Consider the following 26,854-nt stretch of genomic DNA (forward strand, 5'->3'; position numbering starts at 1 on the left):
GCCATCATCAAAAAAATCTCCGAACAATAAATGCTGGAGTGGGTGTGAAATAAAGGGAACCCTCTTGCACTGTTTGGGGGGAATGTTAATTGATACAGCCACTATGGAGAACAGTGTGGAGATTCCTTAAAAAACTAAAAATAGGGCTTCCCTGGTGGCACAGTGGTTGAGAATCCCCCTGCCAATTCAGGGGACACGGGTTCATGCCCCGGTCTGGGAAGATCCCACATGCCGTGGAGTGGCTAGGCCCGTGAGCCATGGCCACTGAGCCTGCACGTCCGGAGCCTGTACTCCGCAACAGGAGAGGCCACAACAGTGAGAGGGCTGCATACCGCAAAAAAAAAAAAAAAAAAAACTAAAAATAGAACTACCATATGACCCAGCAATCCCACTACTGGGCATATACCCTGAGAAAACCATAATTCAAAGAGAGTCATGTACCAAAATGTTCATTGCTGCTCTATTTACAATACCCAGGATATGGAAGCAACCTAAGTGTCCATCAACAGATGAATGGATAAAGAAGATGTGGCCCATATATACAATGGAATATTATTCAGCCATAAAAAGAAATGAAAATGAGTTATTTGTAGTGAGGTGGATGGACCTAGAGTCTGTCATAGAGTGAAGTAAGTCAGAAAGAGAAAAACAAATACCACATGCTGACACATATATATGTAAACTAAAAGAAAAAATAATGGTTCTGAAGAACCTAGGGGCAGGACAAGAATAAAGACTCAGATGTAGAGAATGGACTTGAGGACCCGTGGAGGGGGAAGGGTAAGCTGGGACGAAGTGAGAGAGTGGCATGTACATATATACACTACCAAATATAAAACAGCTAGTGGCAAGCAGCTGCATAGCACAGGAAGATAAGTTCAGTGCTTTGTGACCACTTAGAGGGGTGGGATAGGGAGACACAAGAGGGAGGAGATACAGGGATATACGTGTATGTATAGCTGATTCACCTTGTTATAAAGTAGAAACTAACACATTATTGTAAATCAATTACACTCCAATAAAGATGTTAAAATAAAATCATATATATATATATTTTTTTTCCCTTCCTTCACCCTAAATGCCTTACATTCCTTCCATAACAGTATATTCATCATTTTCTGAACATATTCCATTTTCTCATGTTCAGTGTCTTAGCCCGAAATATCCTTCCCCTATATCTCCACCTGTCACGGTTCTACCCTTCGAGGAACTATCGTATGTCATCTGTTCCACAAAGCTGCCTCTAATTTTAGATTATGCTCATTATTCAGGTATTTTAAGGCATTTAAAATATTTTTGACTGAGAGGGTGGAGTTTTTTAAATAAGAAGTAGATGACAGTGACCTCAGTGTTTACAGAATCTCTTTAGATGAGTGATACTCTTAAGCAACAAAAGCAAGAACAGTGACTAACGTGACATTCAGTTTCCTTCCATTTAGTAAAATTTTCTACATTGTCACGCTGGTGATTTTTATGAGCCTGTAGGAAACATTTTTAATTCACTATGATGCATATCTTATAACAAGGCAAGAAGAAATAAATCCAGCTAGATGTCTATCTAACATGACATTGTTGTCTTCTGAGGTAAAATTGGAATTAAGGCTGAGACCAGAAACTTTATCATGCATATGATGTACCATTCTTCTACAAGTATTTGGATGGAAGATTTGGCATGAAATCTAGCTAACAATATTACTCATACTACTCTCACTGTGTTGGGAGTATAACAACCACACAGTTTGTTGGATAAAGTACATCCCCATTCCTTATGTCAGTGATAAGAATAATTTTTTTCATTCTGTCCTGGAAATGAATAACTGTAGTTAGCAGATCTCTTCAACTGGAGGCAGCCTGAAATGACTTCCAGATCCGAGGTATACTCAGGTTGGAAGATCAGTTCTATGTCTTTCTAAGATGACTTATAAGGGTTGTGTGATTATGAGGTTTCAAGGACTTTCTTCAGTAGGTAGATATCAGAGCGCTCTGTGATTTTCAGTGTTTCTAGAACTGATCTAGTTCAGTCCCACCTCCAGCTCATTCCTGGCAGTTAGCTATATAGGGAAAAAAGCTCTAAGGACAGTGCAAGGAATGATTCTTTTATAATGTGTATTTTTGTTGTCTGGTCACTTCATAAGCTAATGATTCAGTATTAATGAATAATTGCTAAATATCTAATCATTAATAGAGACATTTTAGATAGCTTATTATATTTAGAATTGTGTTTTTATGAAATTATAGGCCTTTTTTAATGCAAGACAGTAAAACAGATGAACATTTGGGGTTTCTAATGTCATTATTCACCACAGTATGAATGAATAATTAGATTTATAGTATTAACATATCATTACTTATGAATAATAATAGTGCATTTTTCCAGTGAGTATAAAGGCATTTATTGTATTGAAATTACCAATTTCAGCCGTATATTTATTGATTAAAATTTTGAATCATAAATCTATATATTCATTTAAAAATTTTTAAGGCAAAGCATGATCATGCTTTTTTTAAATATAAATTTATTTAGTTTTGGCTGCTTTGGGTCTTCACTTCTACATGTGGGCTTTCTCTAGTTGCGGTGAGCAGGGGCCACTCTTCTTTGTGTTGCGTGGGCTTTTCATTGCAGTGGCTTCTCTTGTTGCGGAGCACAGGATCTAGTCACATGGGCTTCAGTAGTTGTGGCACACAGGCTTAGCCACTCCATGATATGTGGGATCCTCCTGGACCAGGGTTCGAACCTGTGTCTCCTGCATTGGTAGGTGGATTCTTAACCACTGCATCACGAGGGAAATCTGAAGCAAAGTATGCCTTTTAATAACTAGAATGTTTTAAAAACAAATGAAAAACAGAAAAAATAATTAGGAGGCATTTGACTAAAAAAACCTAAATTTTTAAAATATTTATAAAATTACTATTTTCATAACAGTTTAATATTAAGTCAGAATAAACACACACCCTGTAGAATACTTTTTTCATGGTAATACTTTAAATGTATATTAGGTATTGTTTTGAGTTCATTGTTTTATTCATTTTCTAGGGTATGTGAACAGTGCTTAGCAATTTAAGGAGAGAATCACACCAATTTACTAGTATAAAATTTGCAAATTCTATATACTTAGAAACAATACATAATGATGTTATTTAGTTTTCTTTGGGCATTGTTAGTTGGGGGTTAAAGGGAACTGTAAAGCAATTCATATACTGTAGTTTGTGATTAAAATAATCTTTCTTTGAAAAATAAGAATTCTGTAAATGATGAGCCTTATTGATGTTATTAGGGATATAAAGCAGAGGATATACCATTAAATTCCAATCTGTTGTGGGGCCTTTAGTTCTAGTGGGGAAGATTTATTTTCCAGTGTCTATTATTTTTGTTCCTTGATCTTCTTCATAGCCTTCATTGACATATATTTTCTGAATACATACTGTGTGCAAGTCTAAAATTGGGTAATAAGAATGCCAGTTCCTATTTCCACAAGCCCCTCATCTGTGTCCCTTCATGAAGTCACTCTTTTAGTGATAAGGTTGATGACAGTAGGTTCAGGTATAAGGGCTCAGACAATAATTTCACTTGAAAATTAAAATTGGTTTACTTTAATGTTGTGCTATATCAACATTTACACTAAAAGATAATCTTAAAATCTAAAAAAATTGTGCCAGATTTGCTTGCCAAAATTTATTAAAAACAACTTCGTTTTGGTATGCTTTAGTTACAGATTTTCAGCAACTAAATAAATTGAACAATGTTTAGCTTTATATTCTTCAACTGCTCAAACATTTTTATTATTAAATAATAAACAAAGAAATATTTATCCGTGATCAATTATGTCAAACTCAGTTTAGTTGAGCACCAAAGATAGGTCAATTTTATTTCAGTAAAAATTTTTCTGATTAAAAAAAAATTTAAGTGCCTGAGGAAACTTAAAAAATTTGAAGCATGCATGGAATGAAAATCCTTGGTTTAATTCCTTGATCTGGGTTGGCCAAGTATTTTCAGGTAGATGGTATAATAAGTATATATTCTACCTCAAAAAAAAATTCAGCCAAGTTATCACATTCTCTCACACTTGGTTTACATTTTATTAAATTCTTAATACTCAGATTTGAAAAGATCTAATACTTAACATGACTACATAAAGATCATTCTAACAACCATATTGATTTCTTTAGTGGTATAGAAAAAAATCAAATGATATAAATCTGGAAGTTTAAGTCATTTCTCTGGGTATGATCTTTCAATTGACTAGTCTCAATAATCCAGGCCTGCTATTCTAAGATCAAAAACTCTTCCAGAAAAGATCCTCTACAAAATCAAGCGGTGTTTGATAATTAAATATGTCATGTTCTTTATGACTCAGTGCTCAGTACCGCTGGGAACTGCTGTTCTGCATTTGATCATTCATTCAGTGCATGTTTATTAAACAATTTTTATGCCAAGCAAAGTGCAAGGCTTTGGGATGTCAATGGGAGTGCTCTTTGCTCTTGAGCTGTTTTCAAGTAGAGCCAGACATGAATTTCAATTATATATAACTGCTACAGTAGATATGTGAACAAAGTGCTATGAGATCATTGAATAAGGAGCAACAAGGGATACCTTTCAATAAATGAGATGAAGCAAATGTTCAGGTGCTTGGTCACTAAAATAGGCTTGTTTCCATCAGAGAAAGTCTTACTTAGAAATAGTAATTAAATAATTGTTCCTTGGTATGGGAAGTGGGGAAGATTGGTCCTAGGACCCCTGAAACCAAAATCTGTGGACGCTCAAGTTCCTTATATAAATTGGCATAGTACAGTCAGCCCTCTATATCTGCGGGTGAGGAACCCACAAATACGGAGAGCTGACTGTAATAGGTAACAGTTATTAGGTATTCGCTAGGTGCCAAACATTGTTCTAAAAATGTTATAAATAATATTAATCCAGCTATTCTTATCCAGTTTAAATCAATGGGCTAGAAGAAGATAGCTTCTATACTGCAAGATTCCCAGAGCAGCAACCTGGGGACATATTGGCTTTTTATGGGAAACACAGTGATGCCCAATAAGTATCAGACAGCAAATGAAATGCTAGCTTGAGGTACTTCACAATTTCTACATTAAATCACACTAAATTATTTCTTCGCAAAGTTGGGTTTTAATCAGTTGCTGTGATAAAAAGCACGTACTATGAAAAAATCATATGGGACAGAAATAGATGGTGACTGGTCATATCCAATCTGAAGGCACAGTTTGAGAAGTTGTGCAGTACTCAACAGGCATACACATCTCGTTAGTAGGTAATTGTAGTTATTTAAAGGTAAAGTAAAAATTCTTTTTCAAAAATTTTTGCATTACTTTTGCAAATAACAGTGGTTTTGTTAGGTTATAAAAATGTATTATTAAGTTGTTGGCCCTAACTACTTAGTAAAAGCAACTGTTATTATTTTTTTTAATTGTTTTGTTTTGTTTGTTTTGGTTTTGGTCACTTGTTTAAAAAATTACTAAGACTCTAAAGGTGCTTTGAACTAAGACAGTTTAGGAATCTCTGATCTACAGCATTCTATTTAGAATATGATCCCAAATGCCTATTTTAAAGTTTATGTAAATAAAAACAATTTAAGTAGAATTAATTACATATACTTTACATCTGTTCCTTACCTTCTGTTAGGAACACAGTCATTCCAGGGTTGTATTTAGGGGCTACAAGATATAAATTAATGCAATAACTATTTTCCTTTATTAAACAATAGGGATAGAATCTGGTTCTATAAATTCATAGCCAGTCTATGCATGTATGTGGGACAACTTTACAAAATTACTCACACCCCACTCATGTAAATGATGTGGATAGCAAAAAAACAAAAACAAAGTACATATAATCTAATTCAGTTTACAATTTAGTCCAAGGTAGTAATTTAAGTGGTCCCTTTAGTTTTCACTCTGTTTCATTTGTACTCTTGCTTAGTCTTCCATAAGCCTCTATTTCTTTCCCCTTATTCATCTCCTAGGAGTGTGGAAAACTGACTGTGTCCCTGCTGTAGCAGGGGGAGCTGGCCATCTCCATGGAATCCCCTGGTCTTTCTCGACCATGTGGATGTTCTTCATCTGCCTGTGCTCTGATCAGCCTACCAGCACTCGAACTGAACTTGAATATCAGTATACACATCTGGTCTGGCCTCTTGGCATGGTAGGAGCTTGGCAGCCTTTCCTCATCTCACTTGGCCCCCACTATTGCCTTGTACCCACTGAACCTCTGCCACATTTTCCATCCTGCCCGTGACCTAGTAAACCCCATGCCAGGCCTGCTGGCTCACAGAGCAGCTGCTTTCATCTGCTCCTTCTAAGATCAGAGACCTTCTGGGTGCTGTCCTCAACAAAAGCAAATGAAGAGCACTACAGGAAAGCTAAACCCTGTTCTCCTTCATAAGAACATGTATATATTATTTCCTGTCTCTCTTTCCTCTTACTCTGTTCTTCCCTTAATACCTTTGGATCAGAAGATGAGAACCTGCCTTTACCTTATCCATGTCCTGGTGTCCTGTTATAGTCTCTGGCCTCTTAGTGAAGTATTAATGGAAATCAGGGTGTTGCAGGGGAGAGAGATAGGCTTACAGATAAGGGACCTTAAATTGGGAGTAGCTTAAACATAGTTAACACATATGTAATAAGGAATTACAACACTAAAGACAAATGTTTGGATCCCAAGCCTTTGTATTTTAGATCTTTGCAAAATGAGCAAGTTGGGGATAGTTACAGATCAAAAGGTTTTGATTAAAAACTATCTGTCCATATAGTAGGGCACAGAGGACTGAAATTCATGTGGCTAGCACTGATAACTCTAGGTGGTAAGGTAGATAGTTTTATTCAGCATCCTTGGATTCTTCTTTCATGCCAACCAACCTTGGGTACCCAGTGCCTTATTCTGTTGACTGAATTACCCGCTTCCTCCCAGTCATCTACCACCATTCCTGACTGTAGTTACCAACCTGTATTTAAGTTCCATGGACACCATGTTCCACGATCAGAATTTTTCTGCAACACTCTTGACACTAGGCATTGTGTCCTATCTAGTTACCATGTTCACAGGTATGTTCTGTAATGGGGGATAAACAAATTTGCGTATTAACTACAATTTTTTTCAATAATGCCTTAATATTTAACAGTGACTATAATGATGGTATATTCATTTAACACACCAGACACGGAGAATAAATTTTTGGACTGTGAACTCATTCAGTTACTCTCAAAATGCACCATATAGAAAACTGCACATTTAACTTATGCTGACCCTATTTGCTAGTTCATTTTTTCGTGAAGTATCAGTATACATGAAAATGTGGCTTCCGGATGGAGATGAGAGATCCAAGAAAGCAAACATTGCATTTCACTGTCAGCCAACTAACTTGTATAAGAGAGGCAGTGAAGTGTGATAGAACACCGGTCACAGAATTAGACAGCTTTTTATACAGCTGCTTGCATGCACTTGGATAAATCCATTCCTCTTTTGGAGTGGCATTTTCCTTATTTGCATAAGACAAAGTTCAACCAGATGATGCTTCTTGTTGAAACAGCTGTTATTCTAATGATGCATATTTCTACCATATTTTAACATTTTCTTCAAGAATACAATCTTTATAAAATCATTACAAGAAACTCACTATTATTGAATAGTCTATTTAAGTTATGTGTCATATATTGAATACTTCTATTAAATAGATAAAGAGAAGGCATCACCTGAATTCTATCCGTCATGGTCACTAAACATGATAAAGACCATTGAGCAATACAGTTCTTAGCATTTGATCAAACAAATTAAACATTTGAAACCGAGAGGCCTTGTCTTTATTAAGCCAGGCTATAAAATAAATCTATCCTTTATGTATCTTGCTCTGGCATTGTGGTTCCCTGCATATGGGGCATTGGTGCATGTAAACAAAATAGTTCCACTTAGCAGAGCACATAGCTCAGAGCCTTCTGTCCTGTTTTCAGTGACCTGGAAAGTACAAAGAAAGCAGTGTCACAAAAATGGCTTTCTAGTATATTTGTAGACATATGAGACCTTCATTATCAACATAAATTTAAGATCTATCCACTTCCTCCAAGAACGCTATTGCAGGAGAAATAGAAATACTGAGTTCTGTTTTATTACAACTATTTCATTTGGGAGATTGTGAAAAATAAGAGGGAAAATGGATTGGGAACATCTTTACTCCTGATACGAAATAATAAATTAATAACCTAAAAGAGGAAGAAAATTCTACCAGTAGCTTATTGAAAAGAATTCTATTCACAGCCATACTACTTTTGTAAACAATATTTTACTTATTTGATATACCTACAAATTACTTTTCTGTACCAAGCTCATTTAATCACTGGTACTGGTGCCTTTCGTCTTCATAAGTAGAAAAACAAATATATAAACCCAAATGCATTAGACGATTTTATTGCTTACTAAATAGGTAATGGAGAAAGAGCTTATTGCAACATATTTGTATGTTAAAAACTTATTTATGGTCATCACTTTCAGTGAAGTAACTTCTTTTATGTACAAATTAAAGATATAATCCACCTATCAATACATAAATATACACTTTTTTAGAAATTCATGAAGAGGGTTTAATATTTCTTAATGGAAGTAAGTTAAACTGATTTGGAAATATGTTCTTATGGAATTACACTTCAGTTTCGTTTAATTTTTAATTCACAGTTGTATTGTATTTTCCCCTGCAACATCAGACATGGTAGAATATACTTATATTAAACAAAATATCTATTCTATATTCAGGTAGTTAATAAATGAGAAGATTCAGCTGTAAACGACTATTTTAAAAAATCTAGATGTCAATGGGATTGAGGACCCAGGTACCTGTATCTAGCTTAGCAAAGTAAAAGAAGAAATCTCAAGAAGAAATCAAAGCCAATCAGTTCCTCTAACTTTGATATTTTAAGGCTTTATAGTTTATACCTAATACTGTAGTTTGTAAATTTGAAGAGATTATGTAAATACCCAAGACATTTATCTTTAATGTTCCCATTTGTGCAGAAGGACGTTTTACATGTTTTATTTTATACACAAATTTATGACACTTGAAATAGACTTGAATTGTTATATGCTACCCTTTAAGATACCACTTTAAGAAGCTAGAATTCATTTCTTAAAATTTTATTTTTCATTAATAAGTAGGACTTATTATTGTGATCAGTAAACCTTATTTTCTATATTAAAGCAGACCATAAAGCATTGTCTATGTAAAGCAGACAGTGCTTTATTTCAGTTACTGTTATGTGATAGATTGAATTCTCTCATGTTGTTAGGGCTCTTTGTTCTATATTTCTGTTTTAGTAAATTTTAGTGTTTGTCCTTTATTAAATTAAGCTATAGCTGTGTTTTCAAATGAATGTCTACTATATTTAGAAACCTAGTGAAAACCCTCTTCCTTCCCACTTTTATCAACCCAGTTGATTTTTCCCCTTTAATATTGAACCTCTATAAATATTTATCTGTATTTTAAATATATTAGTATTTTAAATATACTACAATTAAAATATCAAGGCTGGCCTAATTAGCAAGTCAGTCCATGTAAACACATCGCTCATTTTAATTGTATTAATTCGCTTCCTCAGAGAAAGAAGGCGAAGCTTCCATCTGTCTCTGTCAATTTTCTTTCTTTCCAGGAGATGACAAAGACATTTTTACCATATAGGTATGAAATGCACAAGTATGGTAACCCAAGTTCACTCCCATGCCTACTCATTTTCCCATAAAACATTTTATCAACAAGTTGAGAGCTTAAAGATGAGTGACACTAGTGGGCTCAACATCCTTACTTTCATCTCAGTCTCTAGTTAGAAAGCAACAACCCCAAGCCAGAAAACTTCAGTGAGTCTCTTATCCTTTTCCACTGCTACAGGATTCAGAGCTGCACTATTAGTGATGACCTGTCCTTCTGGGATATTGCATAGCCCCTTCATGCATGAAATTAATTCCTCAGTAAAGGCAAAATAACATCATATGAAGCCCCCTCATTGTAATTTCCAAAGAACCAAGACGGGAAATATTTGAGGAAGAAAGTGTGTTATGTGAGGTACAAAACATAGGTTTATAGATTTGACTAGTCTTGAAATAAATAAAGATTTAGGAAATGTTTTATATGGGCTTTGCTATAACATGTTAAATTAGTAAAACTGTGCAACGGTGACATACGTTTCTACCTAAAAGGTAACAGGATCCTTTGGCTACACAGACTTTCTGCCTGGGGCAGCAAGACACAATGACATTGCTTCAGTTTGTGGCAGGGAGAAAAACTCTCCTCTTCCTGACTGTTTTCCCACAGTGTCCACACTTATTCCTAACTTTTGTTCTATACAAAACCCTGACCTTCAACTCTCCATTTCTTGTGATTCTCTTGATTACCACAGCTACACTTTTAGCAGTTTGACAACCCAAGATATACTTTCTCTCCCGCTTATGTCTTCACAGACACAGTCTGGTAGTATGACAATTCACGGAGTAGGGATGTATGGAGAAAAATCTGTCTACCTACTCTTGCTCTGGCCACATCTTTCATTAGCTTTAACGTATTTGGAACAAGGAAGCAGGACCATCCCCAGTCAAGTTTCTGGCCCTTCAGCTTATTTGTAAAGCATTGGTTGATAGCAGGCTCCCAAAAGCAATTCCTTTTTCATTCAAGGGAGGAATTTTGTATAGAGAATTGTGAAAAAAATTATAGAAGTTTTAAAGTTTAGCATAGCAATAACCTTAGGAATAAAATATTTGTGTCTATCCCAGTGATCCTACTTAAGAAAGAAACCAAGCGCCAGCATGTCAGTGTATTAGGGGAGGTCTCACTTAATGGTTAAAGCAGAATCCCATTTCCTCCTTTTCTGATCACTGAGAAACACTCCATTTGCACATGTAATTACCTACTTGTACTTACTATCAAAACTAATACTTGTAGTGTTAAGTCAAGTAGAATGATAAATAATAAATATTAAATTTTCAATAAGAAGAATGAGTATCAAGAATGCATCCTATAGGCCAGCTAGTGGCAATTACACAATCTTACAATTGTGTCATTTAGGGAAAGAGTGGTTGGAAATTTAAGTAAGGAAAAAAATATTTCTGTGATGTTTTACATTCAACTCTCTCCTTTAATTTTAAAATGTTAACAGTAACTTGTATCACAACTTGCTTTTTTTAAATTAATAAGCTTTATTTTTTAAGCATTTTAGGTTATCAGCAAAATTGACCAGAAAGTACAGAGTTTCTGTATGTTCCTCACACATGCACAGCTTCCTCCACTATGGACACCCCGAATGACAGTGGTACATCTATCACAATTGTTGGACCTACATTGAGAACTCATTATCCCCCAAAGTCCATAGTTTACTTTAGGATTCACTCTTGGTGTTGTATGTTCCATGGATTTGGCCTGATATATAATGACATGTATCCACTATTGTAGTATCATGTCTATGTACATAGATTCACTCCCCTAAAAATCCTCTGTGCTCTCCCTGTTCATCCCTCCCTTCCCCCCACCAACCCCTGGCCACCACTGATCTTTTCTACTGTGTCTATAGTTTTGCCATTTCCAGAATGTCATATAGATGGAGTCATACAATATGTAATCTTTTCAGATTGGCTTCTTTCACTTAGCATGCATTTAAGGTTCCTTCAGGTTTTCTTTTTCTTTTTTTCCCTAAGTTTTGGTAACATAATTTTCCCCAACTCTCTTTTTCTACTGTCACTGAAATATAAAATCATTCAGAGATGAAAGAGTAAGGTTAGTAGGGTGCAATTAAGCATATGCCTGAATCACTTGTTTCTGTTGCTATAAGTTACCTTTAAGTTTTAAGAGAATTCATAAGAACAGTTATAAAATCATTCAGAGATGAAAGGGTAAGGTTAGTAGGGTGCAATTAAGCATATGCCTGAATCACTTGTTTCTGATGCTATAAGTTACCTTTAAGTTTTAAGAGAATTCATAAGAACAGTCTGGTCACAGAGAAACTGAGCACATCTGGGAAAATGTAATAAAATGTCTTGGATTTTACAAAATCCATTAAGTATGGCTTTATAACATCTATTCACAAAACCTCATTAAAAGGGATTCCAATAGGTGCTGAGGCATCATCCAAAATAACGTGCTACAAAATTACGTAATTTAGTAATTTCCTAAATTACTATTTAGGAAATTCAGGAATCAAATCAAAGAATTTCTTCCCCAGTAGGGACATACCTTTCCACCTAGGTTATTCATTTTTGCTCTTGTCTAGGTGATTCTGCTTGTATAGGAGGATCATCACAAAATCACAGCTTTGCCTTTCTGTTTTTCCGAACAGGAATTTCAACAATCAAAAGAAAATCCTAGTAATTAGAGATGAAATGTGGAAAATGAAATTCTAAAAAAGCCATGTGGGAGCTCATGAAGCTAAAATATTATAAACATTATATTCTCAAAAACAAATAAATCCAATTTTGAAATTGCAGCTTGAGTTGGAATATTTTAGGACTCAGTTTCCTGAAATTTACAAGAAAGATCATTGAAACCTGATTTTGAATTGATATATGTCAGGTTTATTTTTGCCAGCTATAGAAACCAAAATCAAGCTTAAAATATATAGAATTCAGTTCTCTTTCTCTTTCTCCTTTTAATATTTTTTTCACAGTAATGCGTGCATAAAGTTTAAAAGGATCAAACAGTGCAGAAGAGATTATAATGAAGAGTAACTGTCCACCATCCCACTCAGTTCACCAGCTTACACTGCTCCTTGTTCTTCCTACCATAAAAATATCTCTTTTTAACTTTTATGCCAGTTATTACCAAGCAACTAAATATTAGACATAATTTATTTATTGATGTCAATATAAGAGTCTGTTTACCTATTGATTCAGCATTTTGAAAGTTGAAGATTTATTTCAATAAAATCCTCTCCATTTTAATAGTTACTATAGGCGTTTGTCTGTTAACTACTTTTGTAATGTTAAAACTCTTTTTTTGTACTTTCAGTTTCTGGTCCCACATGTAAGGTTCTTGGAAGTTGCCACTCCATCCTAACAACGAGTAAAAAGCTGAACAGTCTGAGAAACCAACTACTCTTGTGGATCCATAAGAGAGGGGAGGACAAAGGCCAAACGTCTGCCCCTGGGGTTGGAGAGATAGACAGACCAACACAAGGAGTCATGGCTTCCCATAGCAGAGACTCACGAGTGGAAACTGCCAGGGGAACCAGGTAGGAAAACTTGAACTGTAATTGATGAATTGCTGGAGGCTCAGCGCGGACAACTCTGAGAGTTAAAAATTCCCAAGGGACCCAGTCTAATGGAGGGCTCCTATACTTTTGTGAGTTTTACCTCTTGGAGCTCAACCAGATTCTTTTGGTAGATATTGGAGAAAAATGCTTATGTATGCTTATATGTCAGTGAAATAAATGACAGCAGTGACACAAGGCCAGGAAGGAGGAATTAGGATTATTTTGTTATTATAAGGTACTCACACACTTGTGAAGCAATATGATATTATTTGAAAGTGGCCTTGGATTAGTTGTAAATGAGTATTGCAAACTCTAGAGCAACCACTAAAAAAAGTTTTTTTAAAAAAGTATAATTGAGGGCTTCCCTGGTGGCGCAGTGGTTGAGAGTCCGCCTGCTGATGCAGGGGACGCGGGTTCGTGTCCCAGTCCGGGAAGATCCCACATGCTGTGGAGCGGCTGGGCCCGTGAGCCATGGCCACTGAGCCTGCGTGTCCGGAGCCTGTGCTCCGCAATGGGAGAGGCCACAACAGTGAGAGGCCCACATACCGCAAAAAAAAAAAAAAAAAAAAAAAAAGTATAATTGATATGCTAATAAAGGAAAGAAAATAGAATTATATAAAATATTTGATTAAAACCACAAAAGACAGAAAAACAAAAGTAGGAGACAAAAATAGGAGCAAAGAACAAGGGCCACAAATAGAAAACAGCAACAAATATGGTAGATATTAATCCAATTACATCAATAATTACTTTGAACATCAATGTTCTAAATGCACCAATTAGAAGACAGTGATTGTTAAAGTGGATCCAAAAAAACAAGACCCAACTATGTATTGTCTACAATAAAACCACTTTAAATATAAAGATGCATATAGACTAAAAGTAAATGGATGGAGAAATGTACACCATACTAGCACTAATCAAAAGAAAGTAGGAGTAGGTATGTTAATTTCAGACAAAGTAAATTTCAAAGCAAGAAAAATTATCAGGGATAAAGAAAGGCATTACATAATGATAAAGGGGTCAGTTCACCAAGAAAACATAACAATCCTGAACATGTATGCATCTAACAACAGAGCATCAAATTATGTCAGGCAAAAACCAATAGAACTGCAAGGAGAAATAGATGACTACATTATCATAGTTGTAGACTTCAACAACCCTTTCCCAGAAATGGACGGATCCAGTAGATAGAAAATTAGTAAGGATACGGTTAAACTCAACAACACCATCAGTTGACTGTATTTATGGGGGTCTATTTCTGGGTTCTCTATTCTGTTCCATTGATCTATTTGTTATTCTTTTTCCGATACCACACTTTCTTGACTACTTTAGCTTTATAGTAAGTCTTGAAATTGGGTCATGACAGTCCTCCATCTTTGTTCTTCTTCAATACTGTGTCAGCTATTCTGGGTCTTTTGCCTCCCCATGTAAATTTTAGAATGAGTTTGACAAAAGAACAAAGGCAATTAATTCAATGGAGCAAAGATAGTCTTTTCAACAAATCGTGCTGGAATGACTAACATCGACATGCAGAAAAATGAATCTCTACACAGACCTTCACCCTTTACAAAAGTTAACTCAAAATGAATCACAGACCTAAATGTAAAATGCAAAAGTGTAAAATATACTTCTATAAAGCTCCTAAAATTCAAATTAAAACAACAGTGAGATACCAATACAAACCTATTAGAATGGACAGATCTGGAACACTGTCAACAACAAACGCTGGTAAGGATGTGGAACAAAAGGAACTCTCTCTCCTTGCTGGTGATGATGCAAAATTGTACAGCCCCTCTGGAAGACTGTTTGGCAGTTTCTTAAAATACTAAACATACTCTCACCACATGATCCAGCAGTCACACACCTTGGTATTTACCCAAAGGAGCTGAAAACTTATGTCCACTCAAAAACCTGCACACAGATGATTACAGCATCTTTATTCATAAATGCCGAAAGCTGGAGGCAACCAAATGTCCTTCAGTAGGTGAATGGATAAATAAACTGTAGTAAATCCAGAAAATGCGATATTATTCAGGACTAAAAAGAAAAGAGCTATCAAACCATGAAAAGACATGGAAGAACCTTAAATGCTTATTACTAAGTGAAAGAAGCCAAGCTAAAAAGGCTACATAGTGTATGTCTCCAACATTCTGGAAAAGGCAAACTATGGAGACAGTAAAAAAGATCAGTGGTTGCCAGGGATGTGGGGAAGATGGCAGGGGAGGGATGAATATGCAGAGGGTGGAGGATTTTTAGGGCATTGAAAATGCTTTGTATGATAGCATAATGATGGATGCATGTCATTATACATTTGTCCAAACTCATAGGATGCAACACTAAGAGTGAACCTTAATGTAAACTATGGACTTTGGGTGATTATGAAATGTCAGTGTAGGGTCGTCAGTTATAACAAATGTACCACTCTGGTGGGAGGATCTTGATAATGGAGGAGACTGTGGTTGTATGGGGGCAAGAGGTTTATGGGATATCCCTGTACCTTCCTCTCAATTTTCTTTGAACCTAAAACTGCTGTAAAAAGTAAAGTCTTAAATGAAAAGCTCTATTTCTTGTTCCTTCGAACTTTAGAGAGCATCTGTTGACCACTCACCCCCCCAACTATTTGATGAGACTATTAGTGTCCCTCTGTTCTCTCCACTTCACCTTTCCATCATACCTCTCAATTTCTATCAGCTATACCTTTACTTCCACAGACCTATGGCTGAAAACATTAATGTTCTGTTTTGTAAGTGTATTTAAATCCTGTGTCAATTTATTAACCACTATTGACTCTGTTTTGGTCTTCCTCTTAATATAGAGTGTCATCATAATACTGGGTTGGCCAAAAAGTTTGTTCGGGTTTTCTGTAAGAGTGTATGAAAACCTGAATGAACTTTTTGGCCAACCCAATAAATAGTGGGCAAAAAGTAGTGGGCAACTTCTACTGTCTGCAAATTTTATGGGTTTTTTTAAGCTTGCAAGACTTTCCTTCTTGATAAATGATTAAGCTGAAGTTATTGAGACCAGTATTTTATGAGAGGGGTAGATGATGATTTAGGCTCTGTTATTGTTTTTGTCATCTCTGGGACAAATTTGTCAGGAACAACATAGAATTGTATGTAGCTTTTATTGATCCTTTTGTGGCCTTTGACTCTAATTACATGAATCAGTTAAAGGTCTAACCAAATGAATTCAGTATGGGCCAGTAGCTTAAGGTATAACCTGCACTTAGAAAGTCTCCTGATGAGTCAGATAATTTGCAGCAGATAAAACATGGCTGTGTACTGGCTTCCCTCTCTTCAACTGGTTATTTAATAACTCCATACTTTTTTTTGAGTGAGTTTGGCATAAACACCTTCTGGCTCTCCAACTAGAGAGAACAGGAAAATAATCTCTTTTGTGTGTTTTGGGAACATTGTATTACTGTCACAAATTAGGAGTGGTGTTAGCAGTGCTATCTAATTAATGTCAGATAGAATGGCTAATCATCAACTATTGCAAGAAGAGAGTTATCATTTTTGGTAATGAGCATCCAGCTTTCATCTAGTTTATAGTGAACAGGCTTGCAGCGTTCCCTAAATCTGGATGCATCAGAATCAGTTAGGAAGCATTTTAGGCATACAGTCTCTTGGGACCCACCCACAGCGATTCTTGGTTAGTGGATGTGTTGGAGTGGGGCCTGAGGATTTATGATTTAGAAAATCTTCTCAAGTCATGCCAAGGCAAAGCCAGGTTTTGTAACTACTGTATTCAGTGAGCCAGCTTGCTCATTATTTAAAGATACATTGTGTAATCAACTTACATTAGAGGGCCATCAGGAAGTCACATGATATATATATAAATATAACTAATCTTTAGAAGGACTTTTGAAAAAAATTTCATATCTACAGCGGGTGTTTAGTGGCATTTACTTAAATGTTCTTTTTTTTTTTCATTTTAAATTTATCATGGCCATGCTCTTGATGTATCCTTTGGAAACTTGATTATCCATTTTTATATAAGTTGGAATGGATGCAAAGTTGTTTTCCAAGGATATTTTGTCTCTCATGGTTACCCATAGAATCATTTACACTAAAGAGAGCTTTCTCTTAAGTTTCAGCTCATTTCCTTGAAGAGCTAGTGTATCTTTCTTTTTAGGAACAGATGCTTTATGTCTTTGGTTCTGTTAACCTAAATTTCTACCTAAAAATTTAATCATCAATGTATATAAATCAACCACTAACTGGTAATATAAAATATACTGTAGATACTTATTAAATGATATAACCTTGAACTCTCTGCTGTCGAATACTTATAAAGCTTCTGTTGAAATAAATATTACTCCTGACGGATTATGTAAAATATATGCATTCCAACCCTTAATAAAATTGATTCTTGAATCAAGTCAGACCAGCAGAGAATTGAGTAGTATTCTGCATTGTTTTGGTCCCTAGCGCATTGCTTTTGTTAGCATTAGACCACCAGTCTCCATTGAGAGAACAAAACTCTATATAAAATCATAATGATAGTTATTATTATGATCTTATATATCCAGTCTTTAAATTAATGGAAAAATTTGAAAAGCAGAGTATCTAAAACCTTCAAGAGATAGAGGAGAATGTGTCAGTATCTCTCAGTTACAGGATCTAACTGCACATGTAGAAATTAATTGTAGACTCACATTTTGTCTTAAGTGCTTACCATTTTTTTTCTGCTACTACATACCTATCAGTGTTGATTTTACAAATAATGATTTGTATTTTCATCTAAATTTTCAAATAAAGTTAAAATTCCACAAAGGTGAACTGTGCTTATCTGGTCTAGGTAGCACCAGGTATCTGGCATGACTCTTAGAGGTAAGCATACCCCAGTTTAAAAAGCAAAGTCAGTGTCCTCTTTTGAGAACCATTAGAGAAAAGTTTTTATATCCTATAATGATGGAAGTCTGGGCTCCTGATGAACAACTCTTTGGTTTGTATCTTATAGATACTGTGAACATTGTAACTGATTCTGTTTCTACGTTTATTGTGTTATTCTCCAGAAAGTTTCAGGTAGAATTGTCAAGAACATATGTCTTGAACATATGTTCAGAACCATTGGGTATCTAATATTTTTCATTCTTGTCTTTTATCTGGCTGCATTTATTTTTTTCTACCTTTTTATTCTTCTGTAATATGTTGTGATCCATTTCATTGTTTAGGAAAACTCCCACTTTATAACACCAAATTCTAATATCCTGCTTTCAGACTATAAGCTTCTATACTTCCACCACTTCATCTACAATTACATCCACTCTTTGACCTCATGAAACCCTTCATTTTATTTATTTTCTATTGATAGACTTACTTCCCATTTTGGTAAAATGGCATCAAGAGCCATCTGGTCACTCAAGCCTGTGACCTGGGAACAATCTTAAATGTCTCTTTCCATAGTCCTTTACTTCTAACTGTCATTAAATTATTTCATTTCCATTTCTACAATCTTGAGAATTTGTCTTTTCCATCTTCTTTATTTACACAGCCATCACCTTAGTTCAGACCCTCAACACTTCTTGCCTATACTATTAGAATAGTCCCCTAATTGAGCCCCTTACTTCAAGAATTATCCTCACCAATTCTTTCCCATACTGTTGCCAGAGTAATTTTTTCAAAACATGAATCATCACGAATCATATTGTATCATTCGTCTGATTAGAACTCTTTAGTCTTCCCACTGTCTACAGGATAGAGGCTGTATTTTGGCACGCCAAACATAGTCCCTCATGGTTAACTGATCCCTAACTACTCTGTAGAATGTTTTCCTCCGTATCCCACAACACCCTCTATTCCAGCCTGGTTAAGTACTTCAGTGTTCCAAGGGTACTCTACTGCTCCTTGGCTCTGGGCTTTTGTACATGAATATCTTTTCTCTGGAATATCCTGCCCAGTTCCTCTACCACCCCAGTTATACATCATGAATGTTTAATTCTTCGTTCAAATATTATTTGTACTAATAAGGGCTTTGTCTCCTGACCTTTGTATACTCAGTACTTTTAATAAAACTTCTTCCTCCCTGTCTAGCCTCTTTTCCTGTCACTCCCTTTTGTGTCCATGTTTCACCCATATAGGATCTCTGGTGCCTTGGCCTCTTCCCTTCCCATGTAGTACCGTCACATATGCTATTTCTCTTGACTGGAATGTTCTTTTGCCCTTCTTTTTCACCTAAACTATTCACACTCATTTTTCAGGTGTGTGCCTCTGTCACGAAAAGCAAAGACCTCCATGTGACCAAATCAAGTGGAAACTTTTCTGCTCTTATCACAACATGACCTCTTAGCAATATCTAATAAAATATGCAATCCCATTATTTTAAAAGCACTCTACTTTTTCCTTCCCTGAAGAAATATACTCTTTTTTCTCTCCTACCTCATTGACTTCTTTTTCTGGTTCTCTATTTGCTACCTAAAAGCTACATGCTGGATTTTCTCAGGATTGAGTCTGTGGTCCCCTTTTCTTCTCTTGCTATGGTATCTCCCTAGGAGATTTCATCAAGTTTCATGACTTAAAATACCAAGTGAGGATCTTCATCCCTAAACATCCACTCTAAGATCCAGAGTTGTAAGTACATGTTACATGACATCTACAGTTGGATGTGTCAGAGGCATCTCAAAATTAATTTGTTCAAAACAATTATTTTAGTTTTCTTCCCAAAATCCTGATATCCTCCACTCTCTTGACTCAACACATGGCACTGCCGTCCATCCAGTTACTAAAGCAGAAGCTTGGAAATTTCATTGTTCTAATGCCAAACATATTTCAAATTCATCTACTTCTCTCCATCTCATTTACTGTGCTCTTTTCCTCTTACATCTTTAACATCCCCTATACTGGCCTCCCTGTTCTTCTCATGGCTCCCATCTATTCATTCTCTGTGCAGAAACCAAAGTGACCTTATTAAAACCCAAATCATATAATATCACTCCGCTTAAAATCTATCAATAGTTTCTCAATTACAGTAAAATATGCACTTCTTACCACGACCTGTGTAGGGGCATGACCTCTCCAGTTCATCTAATGCCACTCTCCCCATCTCTTGCTCATTAGACTGAAAATGCCAGTGTTCTCTCAGTTCCAAGAGGAGGCCCAACTCTTTCATGCCTCAGGGCCTTTGCCCTTGCTACTCCTATTGCCAGGAACTCCTCTTCTCCAAACCCAAAACTGTTTAGGTCCTTATTCTTCAGATCACAGCTTGGATTTTGCTCTTTCAAGAGTACTCTTCTGACCACCCTTAGAAGGCCCTGTTTTCCTTATATTTTTTTTATTCACTACTTATCACTTTATATAGTTGCTAACTTATTATTTATTTGTTTACCACCAAACTTTTGACTTCATGAAGATAGCGACTATGTCTGTGTTACACCTCCAATTCTAACATGGTGCCAGAGTAGGTACTTAGTAAATATTTGTTATATAAATGACTCTCTCAGCTTAAACATCATTCCTTCTACCATAGGAAGCCTATGATCCTTCACACCAGAGTAGATGTACTTATTATATGGCCCTGTAGCTCTCTACACTTCTTAATAATACTTTACCTACTTATAACTGCTGTTTATCTTCCATATTAGACAGTAAAGACATGGAACCTTACATGTTTTTTTCACTGTGGTATTCCCAATACCTTGCACAGTGGCTGCGATGTGGCAAATGCTTCAGTAATGTTTGGGTGGTAAGGAATATCTGACATACTTTAGAAGCGTATTAATTTTTTGTTGACTGGATGAATTGAATCAAAATGGTTAATGGTGACTTAGAAACTTTTTTAAAATGTAGAAATGAGTTAAGTATTAACAAGAAAATAGATCTCTTGTTGAATTAGAGCTTAGAGAAGATTGTTATTTGATCATTACAATCCAAATAATGTTTTCTCTATCTCTAAAAATAATCCATATGAAACTGAAAAAGTTATTTAATAATTTATATATGAGAAGAGCATTGGTTCAGACAGAGTAAGAAGTAAGGCAGAATACTACAATATACCTGATTAAGCAACAACTCTTTTTATTGATAGCGTGTCCAAAGAACATAGGCAAAGCTTAGCAACATAGACAATTGATTCCCTTTGAAAGGAGAATATTAGATCTAAACCATTCATCCAGAACAGTAAACAAAAACCTATTACAACAAAGAGTAATACTGTGGAAATACAAAATCCTAGATCAAGAAACTCCAAAGTGTGCTACTGGTAAAATGGATTGGGGAGTGGGAGCAGGAATAGAGCTCCCAGGTGAAACAAGTGTGAGAAGCACTGGACCAGACAAAATCATATCTGTGTCTTTCCTGAGAATTTCTGAAAGCCTCTAATAGTCTACAGTGCCTTGGGGCCCATCAAGGGAAGTATATGGGATGCATATTTTTCCTAGATTTATTTGGCCATCATTCTTGTACAGAATATCTAGTGGGATTGATCTGGGAAGAATTAGTTTTAGTCCTGAAAATGACCTTCAGTTAGAGATTTAGCTCAGTTTTGTTAGGTGAGAACTATAATACTCATCCTTAGATTATTAACAAGGGACTTTCTCAACTAGGCAATTACTTGAATGTATTGCCTGTAGTTATTTAAGGACAGCTCCTGATGTTTCCCTCTATATGTCAAGAGAATGCAAGTTGTTCTGTGAGGGAATAGCAAGGGGAGAATTGATTGTTGGAAAGGAAGGAGGAAATAAGAATGGTGAAAACAGTGTACAGATATACCTTAAATGCAGGAAAAAAAAAAGCTGTGGGAATCTTAGTCCAGTCCTTGACAGAGCCTGATTCATTCACTTCAAAGTCATTAAAGGGGTCAATAGTCAATATAAGGTAAGTTAATGGAGGCTTCATGATCTGTTGACCTTATTACATCATTAAGAGATCAAATTTTGGACTGAAACTAGCAGATTCCTTCCCAGTGATTCACATTACCCAGAAGCCTAGGCCTTACTGGAATTCTTAATAAAAATTACAAATCTCCCTGAAATAAATTTCAAATGCCAGTTCTTGATAACTTTAAGTACAATTTACCATCAAACTTGCTCATTTTCAATTATTGCTTACCTTTCATTTTGTTTTGCTTTTAATCTTTTTTCTGATGGTTCCTAGGTGGTACAGAACCTTCTGTTCTCAGTTCATCCATGGTCACCCAGGAAGTTGGTTTTTGTTTTTGGCATAAAAAGTCCATATGGTGCTTTTCACTGTTGCTTATTTATACTGTGAGTGCTTCATTGTGGGGCTTCCTCAGACAGAGCCAACTCTCATCAATTAGCAAATTCTTTCTCTGGAAGAGAGCTGCCCTTCTAATCTCAGACCAGATTATAAACTCCCTTTCCTCATGCTCATTTCACTTTTTTTTTTCCTTTTGGAGGAATGGAAAAGTAGGAAAAAGTTTAATTCTGGTTCTTTTCTCCTTTGTAGCTGTATTTTTTTTTAAGATAATGGCTTTTTTTCTAGATAAAATGATATGAGCTCATCTTAAACATAGATCCAACTATATAGAGAAATACAAGGAAGAGACAATTCACCCAAAATTCTACAACCCTGAAGTGACCAGGGTCACATTTGGGAAGCATTTCCCCAGATATGTCTCTGTATGTATACACAGAGAGAAAGAGAAAGTGAGCCAAATATAGTTTTATAATAATGGAATGATAGACCACATGCTTTTTAAAAATAAAAAGTGTTAAATTTAATTCCACTTGAATCTACTAGCAGGACAAGAAACAAGTGAAACTGGAGAAATTGTTAAACTTGAAATAAATGTTTCTTTTTACCAAAGGATTATCAATTATAAAAAAAGAATAAACCATTTGAGGTTAAGGCAGAATATTATAAGTTTGAAGACTTTTAAACTCTACATCTATACTTAGTGTGGATGGACCAGTAGCTCTCCGTGGAAGATGGAGGGGTGACTCTTTTACACTTTCTTCCCCCTCCTATTCCTTCCTTATGAATGTTGTTGTCCATGTTATGTTTATTCCATAATTATCTTAAATGACAGTTGAGCTGAGTATAATACGGTTGTGTCATACTTTCTTTCAGAATATCTAGACCTTGCTGCATTGTACTCTGGGATTGAACATTTGGGGAAAATTCTTAGGCCAGCCTGCTTCTCCGCTCTTTAGAAAACTTGTTTGATTCTTCCAGGATACCCTAAAGAATTCTTTTCTTATCTTTGAAGTTCATTTATTTAACCAGGATATGTTTTGCTATTGTTTGTTTTTGTCAGCTTTTCCTAAATCTGAAGATATAGCTCTTGAAAATAGTCTGTAACACATCTTTAAGTACTTTGTTCAATTTTTTGAGCTTTCTACTTCAAATCACAATTACCTTCATGTTGTATTGTTTTGTACAAACAAATTGTACTGTGTTTTGTTACAAAACACAAGTTTTGTAAGAGGCTCTGCAGGGAAGAAAAGGTTAACTTCATAAACAAATGATTTCAAAAGCAGGGAGTATCCCGTGGCTTCTGAAAATTCACACTTTACATTGATAAATGATAAAGAACTGTATTAAAATATTTGTGCAATAAAAAGTATAGTTTAACCCAGATTTTTTCTAAACTTATTTGACAATAGATACCACCTTTTTTGGGAGAACGTATACTGACATCTTACAGAACTTGTATTTCTTGGAATTCACTTGGATCAGGCCAAACACAATACTATATGTTGGAAACCACCTGCAGCTATACTGCACAACAGTTGAGAGAAGTGTTTTCTTTTAAATATACCAAGGCTAGAATGAAAATAATTCTTTTGAGGTGTCCTATGGTTGAATGGCCTTTTTGTCAGAGTGCTAGATCTCCTTCCTTCATTTCCTTGAGCACCAATCCCTCTAGCTCAGGCTCAGTGTGGGTAACTTATCCAATAGTGGTACACGTGGGGTTGAGAATAATTTTCTCATCTGTCTCACTGAGCAGACACACAGTTAATTCAGACCATTTCTCCACAGCTCTGACAGTGTGATTTTCCAGGTGCTGTTTTCCTCATACGTCTTTAAGAGATGTATTCTGAAAGAGAGTGCATGATAGCCGTTAAGTAAGTGATGGATCATTTTTATGAATTCACTGAAGTTAAGGAAAATAAATTTAGTAAAATCTTGATCAATAAAAATGCAACTGATTAGAACAAACAATTACATAGAATCTTTTCCCACAATATTAGGAAGAGTTAGAAGACAATAAAATGAATTGATATCAGGAAAATCAGCTTCAAATCAATTTTCACTTCAGATACACACTAAATTTAAAAAAAAATTTTTTAGCTTATAGAACTGTGACATAAAATTAGAATAGAATCATTTTTATTAATTATAATAAACATTTCAAGTTACTATTTTGTTTGTAATTAATATCAAGTGGTTTTGGGAAAACTTGACAGCTATATCTAAAAGAGTGAAACTAGAACATTTTCTCACACCATGTATGAAAATAAACTCAAAATGGATTAAAGACCTAAATGTAAGGCCTGAAACCATAAAATTTCTAGAAGAAAACATAGATGGTATGCTCTTTGACATTGGTCTTAGCAATATTTTTTTTTTTGGATCTGTGTCCTCAGGTAGGGTAAACAATTGCAAAAATAAATAAATGAGACTTAATCAAACTTAAAAGTGTTTGCATAGCAAAGGAAACCACCAAAAAAATAAAAAGGCAGCCTACTGAATGGGAGAAGATGTTTGCAAATGATGTGTTTGATAAGGAGTAATATCTAAAATATATAAAGAACTCATACAACTCAATATCAAAAAAACAAACAACCCAATTAAAAAATGGGTAGATGACCCGAATAGGCATTTTTCCAAAGAAGATGTACAGATGGCCAATAGGCACATGAAAAGATGCTCATCACTAACCATCAGGGAAATACAAATGAAAACCACAATGAGATATCACCTCACACCTGTCAGAATGGCTGTCATCAAAGAGATGAGGATATGGAGAAAGGGAATGCTTGTGTGCTGTTGGTGGGAATGTAGATTTCTACAATCACTATTAAAAACAGGATGGAGGTTCCTCAAAAAATTAAAAACAGGACTACTATATGATCCAGCAGTTCCACACCTGAGTATTTATCCAAAGAAATAAAAGCACTATTCAAAAATATATATGCACCCCAGTGTTCATAGCAGCATTATTTACAATAGCCAAGATATAGAATCAACATAGGTGTTCGTCACCAGATGAATGGATAAAGAAGATGTGGTATATATATATACAATGGAATATTATTTATCCGTAAAAAGAATGAAAGTTTGCTATTTGCAGCAACATTGATGAACCTGTAGGGCATTATGCTTACTGAAATAAGTCACACAGAGAAAGACAAATAACATACGTTTTCACTTATATATGGAATCTAAAAAATAAAACAAATGAATAAATATAACAAAACAGAAACATACAGATACAGAGAAAAAACCAGCGGTTCGGTTGCCAGAGGGGAGGGGGTGGGGAGAAGGGCAAAATAGGTGAAGAGGATTAAGAGATAAAAACTACTAGGTATAGGGCTTCCCTGGTGGCGCAGTGGTTGAGAGTCCGCCTGCCGATGCAGGGGACACGGGTTCGTGCCCCGGTCCGGGAAGATCCCACATGCCGCGGAGTGGCTGGGCCCATGAGCCATGGCCACTGAGCCTACGCGTCTGGAGCCTGTGCTCTGCAATGGGAGAGGGCACAACAGTGAGAGGCCTGCGTACCGCAAAAAAAAAAAAGCAAAAAACTACTAGGTATAAAATAAATAAATTACAAAGATGTAATGTTCAGTGCAAGGAATATAGTTTACATTTTATAATAACTTTATATGGAGTACAATCTATAAAAAGATAGAAATATTATATTGTACACCTGAAACTAATATAATATTGTGCCAACTATACTTTAAAAATTATAATTTAAAAATATATAAATACAAACAAACAAAAATATCTTATGGTGGGAGACTTTGAGGCTATGTAAAAATCTTATTCCTCATTAAATTTTCACTCTCTGGTTTTAGTTTCCATTGATGATTTTTGCCTGACTCACTTATTATGTTGATGGTTGCCAAATGATGATTTTCCAATTCTGTCATTCCTTCTACATTTAATGGCTGACATTCTATAATATTCTAAGAACATTTCTTTCTTTTTGGTTAATTGATTGATTGATATCAGCATGCATTCATGGATTCTTATTTTATTTAATGGGTTATAACTTGTTATGGTCATTATTCTGGTGCTCAGATTGTCCCAGATTTAACTAGTGGGAATGTGTTCAAGCTAGCTCTTGTGATCTTTTGACATGTTTCCATTATTATTTAGGTACTTCTTTATTGTCCTGCAATGCAAGATATTCCACTCCCGGGCTTATAGTTTGTAGCTCAGAACTCCTTGGCCTTGGATGTTGCCCATTTATGATGCCCCTTGTCTGACATTTTGTTTCTACATGAACCTAAAATGCTTATTTAACTTTATCTCCACCAGCTTCTTGAGTCTTCTCTGTGCTTCTGAACCCCTGCTTGTATGTGTCCTATCTCATCTATTTTGAAACCTGTCAGATATTATCTGTGCTTTTTTGAACATACCACTCAGTTGCACCCTGTATAATGCTGCACCCTGTGGGCCTTTTATAAGTATTGGTTGATAGATGATCATAC

The 26,854-nt window shown here is 35.5% G+C and overlaps 1 long non-coding RNA gene across 1 annotated transcript in view; it reads left to right on the forward strand.

The window, feature by feature from the left end:
- Positions 1-26,854, forward strand: part of LOC137229211 (uncharacterized) — a 640,020-nt gene that overhangs the window by 298,083 nt on the left and 315,083 nt on the right. Inside the window, exon 7 of the long non-coding RNA XR_010945593.1 lies at positions 12,987-13,209. This is a non-coding gene — a long non-coding RNA (uncharacterized lncRNA). The remainder of the gene's footprint in view (positions 1-12,986; positions 13,210-26,854) is intronic.

The sequence above is a fragment of the Pseudorca crassidens genome, chromosome 8 (assembly GCF_039906515.1).
Source record: "Pseudorca crassidens isolate mPseCra1 chromosome 8, mPseCra1.hap1, whole genome shotgun sequence".
Classification (NCBI taxonomy): domain Eukaryota; kingdom Metazoa; phylum Chordata; class Mammalia; order Artiodactyla; family Delphinidae; genus Pseudorca; species Pseudorca crassidens.